We start from the raw sequence: 15,991 nt of genomic DNA, 5'->3' as shown, positions 1-15,991 counted from the left end.
TTTCACCTTTTAAGATTGTTATAATATTGAACAATGGCCGCCAAGGAATTTACTTATGAAATTCCTAAAATGAAACACTCAAGTCAGAATGGAGTTTATGGAGGTTTAATCACAATGGGAGTAGGGAAAAGGAGAGGGAGAGAAGGAGAGAGGAGAAAAGGGAAAGGGGCTACTCAACCTCTGACCAAGGCAGAGGGAGTTTAGGCCCAAAGGGCCAAGGTGGAAGGAATCAGTCCTTGACTCATGTGACCTATCTGAAGGGAAGCTGTCTGTGGGCCTCCTCTCTATTCAAGCTTCTAACACGAACTCCCATCTCGCTCTCTACACAGGAAGTGAGTGAATTCCAGAGGCTGTTCCCTACCTCACTTCCTGTGCCTCACAAGTGCCAATGGTGGCTCTAGCTTGGCTAGGACAGCCCAGGTGGGCAGTTAGTTATTTCTGATTTGTCATTGACTAGCACATGCCCGTGTAGTGTGGGTGTGCACAATTTTTGGGTGCTAGACCAAGATGGAGACTTTTAAAATTCACACAATGGCATCATTTTTATAGTTTAAAGCTTTTTGGGTATGCATTGACATTATAGAAAATGTATTTTAAACTTATATTACTGCAAAATCAAAAAAGTTAAAGAAAATTTCAATACTGTTGACGTGCTTCAAATACAAAAAAGAGGGAAAAAATAAAACTGAAATAGTACATTGCACATGCAAGCAAACACAATAATAAAAACATCTTTTTAAATAAAAAATATATAGCTTATAACCATTGACACATTGTGTCAGCTAGGAAAGAAAGGTAGAATACAGGGGTTTCTCACCAAAAATGAGATCCATTTCCTCTTCAAACCTGGCCATGATCCACTGTGAGTACAAGCAAATGATTTTCACAAAGTAACAGATTTTCATAAAGAACAGTAAAGAACATGTAATGCACATTCTAAAAGTATCAATATCCCCAAATTATAATAGCCCATTTAATGACAATAGCAAATAAACCCACTCTCATATTTTACATGAGTCTGCTATATGACATTTAAAGAAAAACCTTAGAAGTCAATCGATATTTGTCACAAGATTTTTAGGTGTAGCAATTTTTCAACCTTGACTGAGATATTTTTAAAAATCTATTACTGCCATTATTACAAAAATGTGGCAGAGGAGTCTAGAAAAAAACAAATCTTTGTACTTTTGTTGTTGTCTAAAAATGTCACCAAGAATCTAGAGATCATTCTGGTGAAAGGGTAAAGTGAGATGAGGAGTTACAGTGAGAGATTCCCCTATTTGGGGAGCCATCCAGGGGTAACATGCACTGGGATCAACTTCCCAGCTCCTTTGGTATGAGACTGTTATGTCCCATCAGGAGGTGGGGATTATAATTGTACTTCACTTCAGCTACTAAAGTGGACCTTACCTCTTGTTACAAATCACTAAGAGGCAGGCAGAATGATCAGAGTTGAGAAAAAAAAATTTTAATTCATGTTTGAAGATCCCTTAAAATCAATTTGGAGATATTTAGCTCATTAAATTTTCCAAAGGTTGTTATACAATTGTAATCATTTTTTTATAAAGTCCATCCATCCTCTATGTGACAATTTAAAAAGCCAAAATAGAAGAAAAAGCTGTTTTTTATATGGGCTTATACAATAATATTTGTTCAATATAGTTATAGGGAAAGGTAACAGAATATATCAGTAGTTAAAACCCAGTACTTTAAAATCATTCAGTGTAACAGAACAATATTGATCAGATTAATATATATGAACATAAAACAAAAAATTAAATCATAAAAGAGAGAATCAGCAAAATACAATAAAGTACAGAAACTTTCATAAAACAATAGAGTCTGAAAAGGCTTAAAATTTTTACTTCCAGTCTCTTTAAAATTCCTTTCTCTATCCTTTCAGATTCCTTTTGTCAGAACTGTGGGATTTCCCATAGCAAGGAAGAACATGAGTTTGAGGAATCTCAAACTGGATGAATCTTAGAGACTGGGTAGGCACAAATGGCAAAGGGTTGTAGGGAGATGAATTTTCCCCCTGAATCTCAGGCAAAATAATTGAAAAGATCAGTGGTAGAAAGAAAAAACATCCTAAAATTGGAAGCTGTTTGAAATAGGTAATGCACTGCTCTTTCATAGAATTCGCCATATTTGTAATTTACTTCCTGTTTGGAAGAGGAAAAACTTTTTCCCTTCCTTTTCTCTCTGAGAAAAAAAATACCAGGGGGCAGTATGTTTCCCCAGTCACATGGAGAGGGAGTTAGGAGGCTAATCATTGCCTAAGGAAAGCACACCCTGGTTTTTAACAGCTTCCCGGAGAACAAGTCCAAGGACTCCTAGCTTCTCAGCAGCAGCTACCAGCAGCTCAGCAAGAACACAATAGTAGTTAGGGCCAGGGTCAGGGTATTTTTTTAATAGGGAGAGAGAGGCAGGGTCCTGCAAAAAGTTTATCTCACCTATGTACCCACACAGTGTTCACACTCAGCATGAGCACACAAATGGGATACTGAGTAAGAGAGTCCTGGAGAGCAAATACTATCCATATAATCACCCTTATGATTCCATTGGGAGGTGAGCATGTTGGAATCTCCCAGATGAACATGCCTAGTCTCCCCAATGAATCATTACACATAACCAGCTTATATCTCTAAATATCTTTCTCAGGGAAAATTACAATAATTTGGGGATGAGAGGGAAATAAAAGCAAAAGAAAACAAAATCAATGTTAGGTGGGCACATTGACAAAAAGCCAATTCTGGGCAATCCCATTTGGCATAAGAGTGTACATTCAGAGTAAATGCATTCAACTCCCCACAGTTCATTTTGGATCTGTTGATGCAGTGTGTGGTTTCTGCAGGCATCTTCATGGTGCCTTCTCCAAACAGGTGATTTTCTCAATTCAGGGAGTTAGTGAGTTTCTTCTCCTAAAATTTCTCTAAAAGATTTTAAACCTTGCATTACAGGATAATAATATAATTCTCTCCTCCCCCCGCCCCAGGAGGGTGTTGACCAATACCCGATGTATTAAAAAGATAATCTGTGGGAACTATTTCTGGTTGTGATAATTGGATATACTCTGGCTTACTGGAGCGCTGCTAGGGGAACCTGAGGGTGCCTAGTTGTAATGGAGATAGAAGTATTTCTTCAGAGAGAGAGAGAGATCTTAATATTTTCCTTCCCATTCAAAATCTGTATCTGTATAAGCCACGTAATTCAACTTCTCTATAAAATCATCTTCATTGTCAACCCCTAATCTTGCATAAATTTCTTCTAATGGTATGTAACTTATTCTGTGCCCAAAGAATAACTCCTCATCATAGTCTTGGCAAGATTTTGTTGGCACTGGTTCCAGGTATTCTATCTTCTCACTTGTGTCCCACACATCCCCTTCTTCATCTACCTCTTCATAAAGCTTATAAAATTGGTAAGGTATTTGTTCTAAATCATCTTCATCCATTATTATCATGCCTTCTGGTATACCTTCTGATTCAGTATCTGAATCTGAACTTCTGAATCCAATCACTATGTTCTCTGGATTTTGCTCAGTGCCATGTAAACTTTTGTCAGATGTTGGTAACTCTGGCTTAGCATTTTGATCTAAGCCTATGTCACCAGCTTCTGTGTTTCTCAAATCAGTTTCAGTATGTTTTCACCATTAAGCTTTAGATTTTCATTTTGAATTGGTAAACTAGATGGTATGGGGTTAGCTTCTTCTTGCAGATCTGCTATACTGTTAAGAATCATATCCACTAGTCTGAGGTTTATGTTTATCTTCATTCTCATTTGACTGTGTAGAGATAGGAATCTTTCCCTCTAATTCATTATTTTATTCTGGGAATAAGGTTTGTACTTTTGCAATTCCCCCTGTGTCAGTAGTAGGATGTGTGTCTTCAATCTGTCCCACACTACAACAAACATCTGGCTTTGTAGATAAGGTGTTCATAACCACTGACTCAGTGTCCACATCTTTGCTCCTCTCTGCCAGGTGCATATGTAACTCAGTTAATTTTTTTTAATTTAATTCATTCCCTCTGAAGTCTTTATTGAAACATGAACCTAAATCACAACAGTAGCTTTGGCTAGATTCCCCTTCGCCCTTTAGAACGTTGGCTTCAAGCCTGTCTTTTGAATCCATGGCAGTTTTTCCAGTTGGTAAGAATTCCATTCCATACTCCTCTTCAAATTTAACTGTCATTTCACCTCCATTACATTGAATAGAATAATTATTTTCAAATATAATTTCATTTCCATTTTCAGTTCAATTTTCCTTATCTATATCACTCATTGCTGGATAGAAGGTATTAGCTTCTGGATTCAAATTAGATGTATTTTCTACGGGTACCTGTGCCATGAAGCTATTTACAGAATTAACTAAGTTTGGTGGGAGGTCATCTGTGAATGGTTTCAAAGCCTTTTCATCTTTAGCAACAGTAACCTTCAGGGAATTGAAATTATGTGTCTTTATATCTGTCACTTTTTCTTGAGTTCTTGTGACTTATTCTTTCTTTGTCTTTTGCATAATTCAATCCCATTATCCACTCTACACTGGAAAAAGTTCTCTAAGAAAGATTTGATTTCCTTAAGACTACTTTCCTGTGTGGTTACTATGCATCTTATTTCAATGTCTCTTATTCATTTGCAATTTCTGAAATAATTCCTTTCATTTCTATTTCTATCTCTTTAATCTGTCTCTGACTTTCTCTTGCTTTAATACATGTACTATCATTCACAGATTCACTTTCTTGCACTGAATTGTCACTATTTCCCAACTTTTTTCTTATGATTTTTGACTGCAGCCTCATTTTCACTATTTCTTCTATCTCCATTAGTCACACTATATATCTTATGGGCCTGGCTTCATAACTCTTTCCTAACCATATCAGAATACATGGGTTGAGTTCCAGAGTTAATTGCATTTTGCATCTCTTGCAAATCATTAGCTTGCTTTGAGGACTTTAATTTGCAATGTGAACAAGTGGACTTCTTGTACCTAGTTTGTGCATCTTGTGTGTTCTTGTTATTACTAATCTCATGTTTCTTCTTTAAAAAGCAATTTCTAATCAAGTGACCTTTCCTGTGGCAAAAGAAACATTCCCTAGTTTCCCTCTGCACTGGTTTTTCCTTGTAACTAGGTTTCTTGTAATTAGATGTTGTGTAAGTCTTAACCGTGTTCAGATTCTTGATTTCTTTGATCTCCTTTTGTTTACGCTTTTTTTCCGTCCTTTCTAATTTTTCTTTTAGAACCTGGACTTGTTTACTTTGTTCTGAATTATTCTCATGTAGGTAAGATGATGCCTCACACAGTTCAATCAGAGAGACTGAATCATACTTGGGGAAATAGTGTTTGAAAAAAGTTTTCAAATTGGGTGTGCAACTCCTTAGAAATTGTCTATGGACATGGCTAGCAGACTCTTCAGTATCAGCTTCTAGACCTAAGATTGAATCTGCCATCTCTGACAGATGGTCTATGTATGTGGCAGGATATTCCCCTTTATCCTGCATGATCTTGTCAAACTTAGCCCATGCATTCAGTTTTGAAGAGAATTGTTCTATGGCCTATAGCAAATCCTCCCTGCATTTTCTTAGGTAGGACATGCAAGTAGGGTTAGCAAAGTCCATATCAACCCTTTGCTCCACAGTTGGCCAACTAGTTAAATTGCTATCAGATCTTGTCTTCTCCAGGACTTGCCTCTGTTCATGGGGGCTGAACAATTCTGATAGAAGGAACTCAACATCTTCAAAATCAGGATCAAAGATCCTGAAAGCTCGTTTCAAATCCTTCTGAGATTTGAAAGGATTTTCTACAAATTTTGGAAAACGGCGCTTTATGGATTCAAGTTCCTGTGTTGAGAATTGTCTATGGGCTTTGGAATGTAGCACACCAGCATTACTGGACAATTTGGTGACCTCTTTTAATGGACAGATTTTTTTCATGTTCACAATCAGGTTTGTTCTCATTGTCACCTTCATTTTCCTGAGGTACATTCTCTGTTTGCCCATTGTCCTTTGGAATTTTGGAATGGCATTTTGGAATGGCAACTGCAAACAGACATTGTAATGATGCCAATATAATCAATAGATTCCATTATCGTATGGGTCATTCTGCTATACAATATGTGGTAGACCCCAAAACAGGCTATGACAGCCACAATCACAACTCCACAAATAACTTGTCTGAACATTGTTTCTTTCTTTTTCTACTCTGCCTATAAAAGGATTGTGGGGTTCAGTCAAACTTCGAGGTGCCAACTGTAATAAAAAGATAATCTGTGGGAACTATTTCTGGTTGTGGTAATTGTATATACTCTGGCTTACTAGAGAACTGCTAGGGGAAACTTAGGGTGCCTAGTTGTAATGGAGATAGAAGTATTTCTTCAGAGATAGTGAGAGAGAGAGAAAGAGATGCTGCTAGAGGGGACTACTCTGGGGTTGCCTATGCTGATGACTAATGGATCAATATTTTTCCCAACATCCTCCTCCCTCCATACCACCCTTCACCTCCCAGTTTCACCCATGCCCTTCTGCCTCCCTTTCTCCTCCCCTGGTCTTAGTCAGCCACCTTCTAAGTAATTCAGGGAAGCTGTGAGATTTCAGAGAAATATTCTTCACTCTTCCTTTATCAAGTAAAGGGTGTTATTGGGAACAACAGGATGGGGATTAAGGTGAGAGGGATGAGGTTTGTCCCTATTCTACAAGGAGGATTGGGAGGATTTTGGGAAATGTCAGTCTTGTTACAACTATGACTCAGAGACAGTCAGAGAGATGGAGGAAAACTGTTAAATCTTCTTTCTTCCTCCAAATACACCAAGCCGCCAACAAAAGTTAATTTCTTCTCAGATTAATTCCAGAAGCCCACACACACACACACACAGCCACAAAGGTCTCTCTCTGCCTAGATCAGAAAAAGTTAGTCTCTTGGTCCAAAAACCCCAAAGAAGAAGTTCCTTAGTTGGTCAGTAACCCCAGAGAAGAAGTTTCTCAGTTCATCTCCTCAGGCCAGGCTCCCAACTGCCTTTCCTGGGAACATTCCATTTGGAATCTTCACCTTGATTGACAGATCAGGTTCTTTACTTTGGTTTGCATGCTTGGCTTGGCTTGTAAATCCTCTCTTCCTTCATGCCTCTTCCACATAGATCACCCCAAGATACATGAACATGAGTTATGAGGTATATTAATCAATTGTCAAAAGAAAATCAAAATCATAAAAAAAAACAGAGGAAAAGAAAAAAAATCAAAATTAAATTGTATATAAAAATTCTGAGTAAGCAAGCATAAGGTCATAGAATCAGGACCCAGTGAAGTGATTTTTGTCCCATAGGCCTGTAGGACCATTGCAGCTATATGCACTTACCCAGTCAGCAGCCAGGAATACAGAAAATTGCCATACTATGAAAAAGAGAAAAGGGACTAGATTTTGAAGTGTAAGGATAATTTTAGGGTTGTGATCTAATCTAAATTATTTTTGGTCACCAGGGAATATCCCAAATAAAATACACAAGTCAGTTTTTTAAGGTGGTTTAATTAATATAGAGGGAAGGAATTAAGGAGAAGGGAGAGGGAAAAGGTTTAGGATTTCTCCTGCCTGTCTTGTGCCAGGAGGAGTTCAAAGTCCTCTGCCACAAGGTCCCTGAAGAAGATTAGTGACTTTTTAAGAGGATAGTGTTTGGAAGGTAAAGGAGAAAAAATCAGCCTAAACTCCGATAGAGCTCAGTAAAGATGCTTTACCTGAACTAGGCTACTCAGCTTCCTCCAGTATGGTATCAAGGAAAACTAACCACTAAACCTGGACAATAGCAGCCGCCACCCAAGATGCCGAAACTCCCAGCACGCTCCGCCAGCCACCTCTCCATCGCCAAAGAGACCAGAGTGAGGAAGTGACGCGAAATATATAGATGGTTTCTACATCACTTTCCTTTGTCTTACATGTCCAATGGTAGCTTAAGCTTGACTTAGGACAGCCCAAAGGTCTGTCAGTTGTTTCTGATTTGTCATTTGCTAGCACATGTCTGTCATAAGTCAACCTCTGTAAAAAATAGACTCGAATACAGGACTACAATCCCCATGAGCCTTTGCTCCACTTCCCCAGAATGCCTTGTAATCTCACCTGGGCCGAGATCAAGAAGGTATTTAAGTTGATTCAAAGGCTTTTGAGGGGTCTTGGCTCTTTTTGGACTTCCGTTTTGGAGCAGGCGGTCTCTTGCGTGATGTGAGGTTATTTTGTCTAGGCCTCTGGCCTAGGCACATGTTTCTTACTTGTATATTCTTTAATCTTTATCCTTTAATAAACCTCTAAAAAATATAATACTCCTTACAGAGAGAAACTAATTTCTACCTGCCTCAGTCTCCCCATCTCCCCTAAATTTTAATCTTTACACCTCCTAAATACTTAATCCTTAAGTATGGGTGTACACGTTCCTGTTTTTGTTAGACTAAGTAGGGTGGATTAATCTAAAGTTCACAGAAGTAAAAGGGAAATAACATTCCCTGGTCTGATTTTACCTTCACTTCACAGGAATAGGGGAGCCATAATGGCAGCCAAACTGGGGTACTTTGTCTGAATCTGGCACAGGGAAATCCTGTGTCTGACATCAAACAGCCACTTCCTCAAACCCAAAAATAAATCCTCGGTCTTGGCACAAATTCTCATCAGTCCCAGGGGGATTGGTTGGTCTCCTTGACCTTGTGCTTCTCAGCACTGTACAATGGGTCTTTTGTGATCCCTTCTTTTGAAATCAGACACAATTATTAGTCAAAGTCTCATAATATTAAACAATCAATGGCAGGTTTCTATAGTCTAAAGCTTTTGGGTATGAATTGATATAAAGGCTAATGGATATTGTAAACTTATTTTAGTGCAAAATCAAAAAACCATTAAACTGGTTGCATGTACTTCAAGTAAAAAAAAATGAGGTAGAGTAAAGAAAATTCAAATACCCGATTGCACAAACAAGGAAAAACAATAATAAAATGTAAAAAAAAATAAAAAACTCAAAGTGCACATTCCATGTTACAAAGTGTCAGCCAAGCAGAGGCACAACACAAAGGTTTCTCACTCAAAAATGAGATCTGTTGCCTTTTAACTTGGCCATGATCCACAATGTGAGTGTACATGATTTTTATCAGGTAACAGCTTTATAAAAAGCAGTAGGACAATAGCTAATGCACAGTCTAAGAAGTACCAAAATCCCCAAAACCATAAGAGCTCATTTATTCTCCAAGGTTACTGATACAGGTTGTAACCAATTTGATGGAGTACATTCATTATCATCTATGTGACAATTAACAAAAGCCAAAAGGCACAAAAGACTGTTTAGTCTATATGTGACCTCAATGGATATGGTGACAAACCTATTATCCATAAGAACTTATGTCCAAGCCACAAAAAGAAAGGGTTTGCCCAACTAGATTATGGGCTTTTACAATGGTATTATCTCCAGTCCAGACATAGGACAGTACAAATAAAGATAGTAGGATAGTACAAATAAAACAGTGTAACAGAACAGATAGCTAATAGCCAAAATACAGTAACTTAAGTGACATAGTATAACATAATATATTATATTAGAACAATATGTGAACTTAAAAGAAATAAAACCTTAAAACAATCAGCAAATACAATAAGCATGACAGGGTACAGTCAATCAGTGTCTTTAGAAGAGACTCTCTTTACATGTGAGCAATGAATCCAAGAGTCCTTTTCTCCAATTTTGATAGGTATTGGAATGGTTAACAGGACTTAGAATGGACCTTCCAGGCAGGCTGATTTCCTCCAGTGATCTGGAAGTTCTTAATATTGTAAACCTCAAATTTCCTTAGACTTATAAATGTTGGAAATTTCACAATTGGGATATTTCATACTTGGAAAATTTCTTACTGATAGTCTATTGGAATGGGAACTCCATTGGCATGGGAGGTTCCTTCTCTTCCCTTCTTAAGATTACTTTAGGACAGAAACCTTTTGCTGAACAATGAAAAGGACTTTTGACCTATGCTTAAGCATAGAACAGGAATTTCTTTGAGTCTTGATTGATTTTAGAATTGATACAATGGAGATACTTGGAATAAATCTCCACCCTATTCAGTCCTAATAGGATTGAGTAAGGGCTGCAGCCTAGATCAAAATTTAATTATTCCAATCTCTACCATACTCAAGTTAACAGGATTTAGAAAGGGCTGTAACAAAGGAGTAAAGATTTAATCATTTGAAAAATATGACCTTCAACAGACATGTGCAAAAGCCAGAAACCTCTGGGTGGTCCTGGGTTAAGCGAGAGCCTCCATTGACAGGGAAATTGATGAAGAGTGATTGGTAGATGTAAGGACTGAGGGGAGGCAACTTGGATGGTTGAGTTTTTGGTCGGTGTGGTTCCTGGGCTCTGGGGAAGCTTGCTCTGAAGGAAGCTGAAGGTGGGGGCCTCTGAGACTGTTTCTCCATTTTGGACACGTGAGTAATAGGGACTGATCTCTTTTCTTTGCCCCAGCTATCTAAGGGCTTGGGCCTTTTGGCCCAGCCTAAACAGAAGGGGTATTTAAGCCCTATTCCCTTCTCTCCCCTTTCTCTCTCTCTATATATCTCTAATTCCTTTCTTGCTCCTATTGTAATTAAACTCCAAAAAAGGCTGACGGCTGACTTGAGTTTTTCATTAGGAATTACATAGCTGATTCCTTGGCGACCTTAAATTAATATATATCAGTCTTTTAAAGTGATTCCCTTGTAACAATATACACCTTGTCACCTGGGTGTAGGCCATGGAGCCAGAAGTCTATAGGGCTTGCTTATATAGCAGCTCCAGATTCATGGAGTTCTCACAATTTGATCTGTAAATCCTGTGTATATGAAGCAATAGAAGTGTCTCCCCCAGTAATAATGTGTATGCAGGAGAAAAAGGCTTAGCCTGGATAGAGGGATGCCCAAAAAGCATCTCAAATGGTGAGATGTGTAGATGTCCCCTGGGCCTGCTTAGAAGATAAAATAGGTATAGATGGAGAATGTCAGGCCATTTTAAATGAGTCTCAGTGCACAATTTGACAGTCATAGTTTTAAGATCTCTATTCATTCTCTCAACTTGGCCTGAGCTCTGGGGATAATATAGGACATGGACTTTGGGAGTGAACCCCAAACAAGAATATATCTGAGATAAAACTGAATCAGTAAAATGAATTCCCCTGTGTGAATCAATAAATGCAGGCAGGCCAAAGCAAGGAATAAATTCTTTTATTTATTTTTTTAACCCTTACCTTCCATCTTAAAATCAATACTATATATTGGTTCTAAGGCAGAAGAGTGGTAAGGGCTAGGCAATGGGGGTTAAGTGCCTTGCCCAGGGTCACACAGGGAGTGTCTCAGGTTAGGTTTGAACCTAGGACCTCCCATCTCTAGGCCTGGCTCTCAATCCACTGAGCCACCCAGCTGTCCCCAATAATCTCTTTTAAAAGCACCTTGGTGACAAAAGCTACTGTGGCCCCAGGTGGTAGGAAATACTTCTGCCATCTGGTCAGTGGATCCAATATGACTAGACAAAATGTATACTGTCCGGCCTTTGGCATAGTGATAAAGTCAATTTGTAGGTGTTCAAAAGGTGCTTAAGCCAGAGGACAACCTCCAAAAGCATGCCAATTATATGCATGGCATGTGTGGCAGGCTACGCACTCTTTAGAGACTATGGTAGTTATATCAGGGGGTAACCATACCCTTTTAACAGAGTCTACAATGCCATGGGTACTAAAGCAACCATTTTTGTGAATGTATAGGTATATTTGGTGATAAAAACTTCTAAGAAGTAGGAGTTTTCCTTCCAATTACACCCATACTCCATTAATCTGTTTTGCCTTAAATTTTTGTTCAATTTTTCCACTTCCTGTTCATTATAAGAAACAGATAAATTTAAGTCACTACTAGTTGCCAATGTTAAAATTAAATCGGATCCTTCTAAGGCAGTTCTTCACTGTAATGTCTGCCTGGTGGTTCCATCTAGAAACAGGGTCAGTTCCACCTGTATGGGCAGAGCAATGAACCACAGCTAAGGCTTCAGGGAGCTGGATATCAGAAAGAACCTCTTTAATGATTTCTGCAATTGCAATACTTTTTCCAGCTGAGCGTAAAAATCTCCTTTGAAGCCATAGCATACCCACAGCATGGCATATTCCAAATGCATATCTAGAGGATGTGTAAATAGTTGCCTTCTTATCTTTGGCAATTATACAGGCATGTTTTAGAGCTATAATTTCTGCACCGTGAGCAATGTGACAAGGAAATCACTTTAAAAGACTGGTATATATATTAATTTAAGGTCGCCAAGGAATTCAGCTATGTAATTCCTAAATGAAAACTCAAATCAGCCGTCAGCCTTTTATAGAGTTTAATTACAGACAGGAGGAAGAAAGAAATTAGAGAGAGAGAGAGAGAGAGAGAGAGAGAGAGAGAGAGAGAGAGAGAGAAAGGGGAGAGAAGGGAATAGGGCTTAAATACCCCCTCTGTTTAGGCTGGGCCAAAAGGCCCAAGCCCTTAGATAGCTGGGGCAAAGAAAAGAGATCAATCCCTATTACTCACATGACCAAAATGGAGAAACAGTCTCAAAGGCCCCCACCTTCAGCTTCCTTCAGAGCAAGCTTCTCAGAGCACACTCCAACCACTCAGACAAACTCCTCAACCACCACCCTGAGTCTTCAGAACCCTCTATCTTTAAGGAAACCATCCAAGTTCCCTCCCCTCAGTTCTCACATCTACCAATCACTGTCCATCAATTTCCCTGTGCCAATGGAGGCTCTAGCTTAACCCAGGACCGCCCAGAGGTCTCTGGCTTTGCACATGTCTGTTGAAGGTCATATTCTCAAATAATTAACCCTGAGTAGGGTGGAGATTGATTCCAAGTATCTCCATTGTATCAATTCTAAAATCAATCATGACTCAAAGAAATTCCTGTTCTATGCTTAAGCATAGGTCAAAGTCCTTTCCATTGTTCAGCAAAAGGTTTCTGTCCTAAAGTAATCTTAAGAAGGGAGGAGGAGGAACCTCCCATGCCAATGGGGTTCACATTCCAATAGACAATCAGTAAGAAAATTTCCAAGTATGAAATTTCCCAATGGTGAAATTTCCAACATTTATAAGTCTAAGGAATTTTAAGGTTTACAGCAATGAAGCTGACCACACAGTGGCAAATTCTGTGACTACAGCAGCTCCAGTGTAGTATATGTCATCCTTCATGAAAGAAGAACCATCAGTGAATAAGACTAATTATGGACTGTCTAAAGGAGTGTCCAGCAGATTACCTTGAGGTTTTTCTGCCATAGACACTAGAGATTCACAACTGTGCAAAAGTTCTCTTGAAACTGGAAAATCAGGAAGCAAGTTGGCAGATTAAGAACTATACAGTGTTTCAAGGTAATGTTCTCATTACCTAACAAAGTTACCTCATACCTAGCAAGTCTCTGATCAGAAAATGCCTGTCTTCTATGCCTTAGCAACAATGCTTTGATTTTATGTGGGCACATTATGGTTAATGTGCATCCCAATACTAAATCAGCAGATTTAGTTACTAACAAAGCTGTGGCAGATATGCCTCTAAGATAGGGTGGTGCTCCTGAAGCTACTGGGTCCAGCTGGGCCAAATAATAAGCAAATGAACACTGAGCAGGTCCCAAAGAGTGACTTAAAATACCTGAAGCTATCCCTCTCTGTTTGTGTACATACAAATGACTTTTTGTAATCTGGAATGCCTAGAGCAGAGGAAGACAGGATAGCCTGCTTTAATTTTGAAAGAGCTGACAGGTGTTCCACCTCTAATTTAAGCAACTCAGGGATTTTTTGTCAGAGATATGAGGCTTGGTGATTTCCCCATAGAAAGGGATTCACTGCCTATAAAATCCTGTTGCTTTTCCTCAACTGTTTCTTAGTGGAGGAGGCACTCAGTTTCTGAATATCTTCAATGCACGTAAGAGAAATGGAGTGGGCACCAACAGTTAAAATGAAAACTAAATATTCTACTTTGGGGAGACACCACTGAACCTTTGCCTTAGAGATATTGTGGCCTCTTGTATGTAGCTCTAAAAGGAGATGTTTGCTCTCTTCCTGGAATATTGTGGCATTTGGTGAGGTCAAGAGCAAATCATCTACAAACTGTATCAAACAGCTCTCCTTCAAACTAATATTTTCCAAATTCTGTCTTAAAATCTGTGAGAACAATGTCCATGAACCTTTGTGGTAATCAACACCATGTCCACTTGAAACCTTTCTAGCTGAAGGGAAATATATTTCTTGAATTTTCATGAATAGGAATTGAGAAAAATGCCAAGCACAAATCTACCACAGTGAAATATTTGGCTGTGCTCAGAAGGAGGAGATAATTGTAGCTGGACTGGGAACCACAGGATGTCTCTTAATGAAATTATTATTTATAGTCCTTAAATCCTGTACAAATTGATAGACAATTTTTCCATCTGGGCCTAATTTTGGCTTTTTTATAGGTAGGATTAAGTGTATTATATTCAGATTTATATGGTCTTATTATTCCTTGCTCAATTAATGAATCTATATAAAGGTTAAAATTAATAGTTGGATGATGATTATATGAAATTATGTGGTCACCAGTATTTATTATATCTTGAGTCAGAAATTTATTTACAAATATTTACAAATAGAGAGGAAATAATAAAGAAGAGAAATGTGAGGGGGATAGAGAGGTTATCTATCCTATCAATCTAACTATTCTTGGTCTGCTTAATCCAGGCAGAGGTTAATTGACTCTCAACCAGGAAGACTGGTAGTGAGTAATCACATGGCCTCCTCAAAGATGGAAGCTAATCTCTCCAAAAATAAAGTGTAAAATGTCCTTTGATTAAAATTGCTCCCAGGAGCAGTGCTAAATAAAGCCATTTTGAAATGGTGATCTGTTCAAACACAGTAAAGCTCTCTGGGAACAGAAGCTGTTTCAAATTGAGAGAAAACTTTTCCCTCATTGCCAGCATGATTTTAAACACCATTCTTAGACATACCCATCTTAACTAGTTTAAAATGGAGGGTGGCTGAAAGACTTTAGCTAAAAAGGAGGTAAAGCTAGAAAAGGCAAAAGCTTTTTCCCCACCCTCACAGACAGGAGCATGGAAGCCCCCTTGTGTTAGTTTAAAATCAGCTTGGAAGCTTAATGGGGCTGGGGGTGATGCAGCATGGAAGGGGCCCAGGATCTCCTGCTCTGCCCATCCACACTGTACTGCTAATCTAAAAATCCATCTCAGCTCCAAGCAGGAAATACAAGCAGCTAGCAAATGCTTAAGACCCATGAGACAGTGGAGAGGTGTAGTCCTGCCAGGAGGCAGGGGGCCAGCTACTCAGCTATACACAGTGACCCCAAGGGGATTAGCTTCTCACCTTCCTTGTAGGGAACTCAGAGAATCAGTAGTGGGAAGCAGGAGTAAGGGAGCAGCAAGGGAGCCAGTGGAAGCTGACTGAGGGTGTGAAGTGGCTTATCTATTTTGGTCAAGAGCCCTGCATGTAAAATAGGAGGGGCAGAGATTCCACTACCCAGCTCTCATCATGGGTGGGTCCCCACCACTAGGAAAATTCTGAAGAGAGTTCCCCAAAGGGGAAAGGCAAAAAGGCTATGGCAGGAGAGAAATGTGGTTTTAATATACTCACTTAGAGAGGAGTAAGGGCTCTAAACTTCAGACTTCTTGTAGCCAAAAATGTAATATTTAAATTAATATCAATAACTCCAAGTATTAATTTTATAAAGATTATTAATAATTACTTGAAGTAGAAGAAATAAAAAAGAAATAGAAGGAAAAAACCTAATTATCTAATTAAAGTAAGATCACATGTGTAAATTCTCCTGCCCATTGTAAGGATGATATTAGAAATTAAGTCTTTTAATATTTGTTTAGAGATAAAAAGTAGAGAAGCTGGCTTGAGAAAGAATTGGAGTTTGAAGCAGATCTATGACAGTGTCAGTTTCATATGTTGACAGTTACACACTGTGGATGTGGCAGTTACTTGGAGGGA

This window comes from Monodelphis domestica, chromosome 5 (assembly GCF_027887165.1).
Source record: "Monodelphis domestica isolate mMonDom1 chromosome 5, mMonDom1.pri, whole genome shotgun sequence".
NCBI classification, from domain to species: Eukaryota; Metazoa; Chordata; class Mammalia; order Didelphimorphia; family Didelphidae; genus Monodelphis; species Monodelphis domestica.
This window is presented reverse-complemented; position numbering follows the sequence as displayed.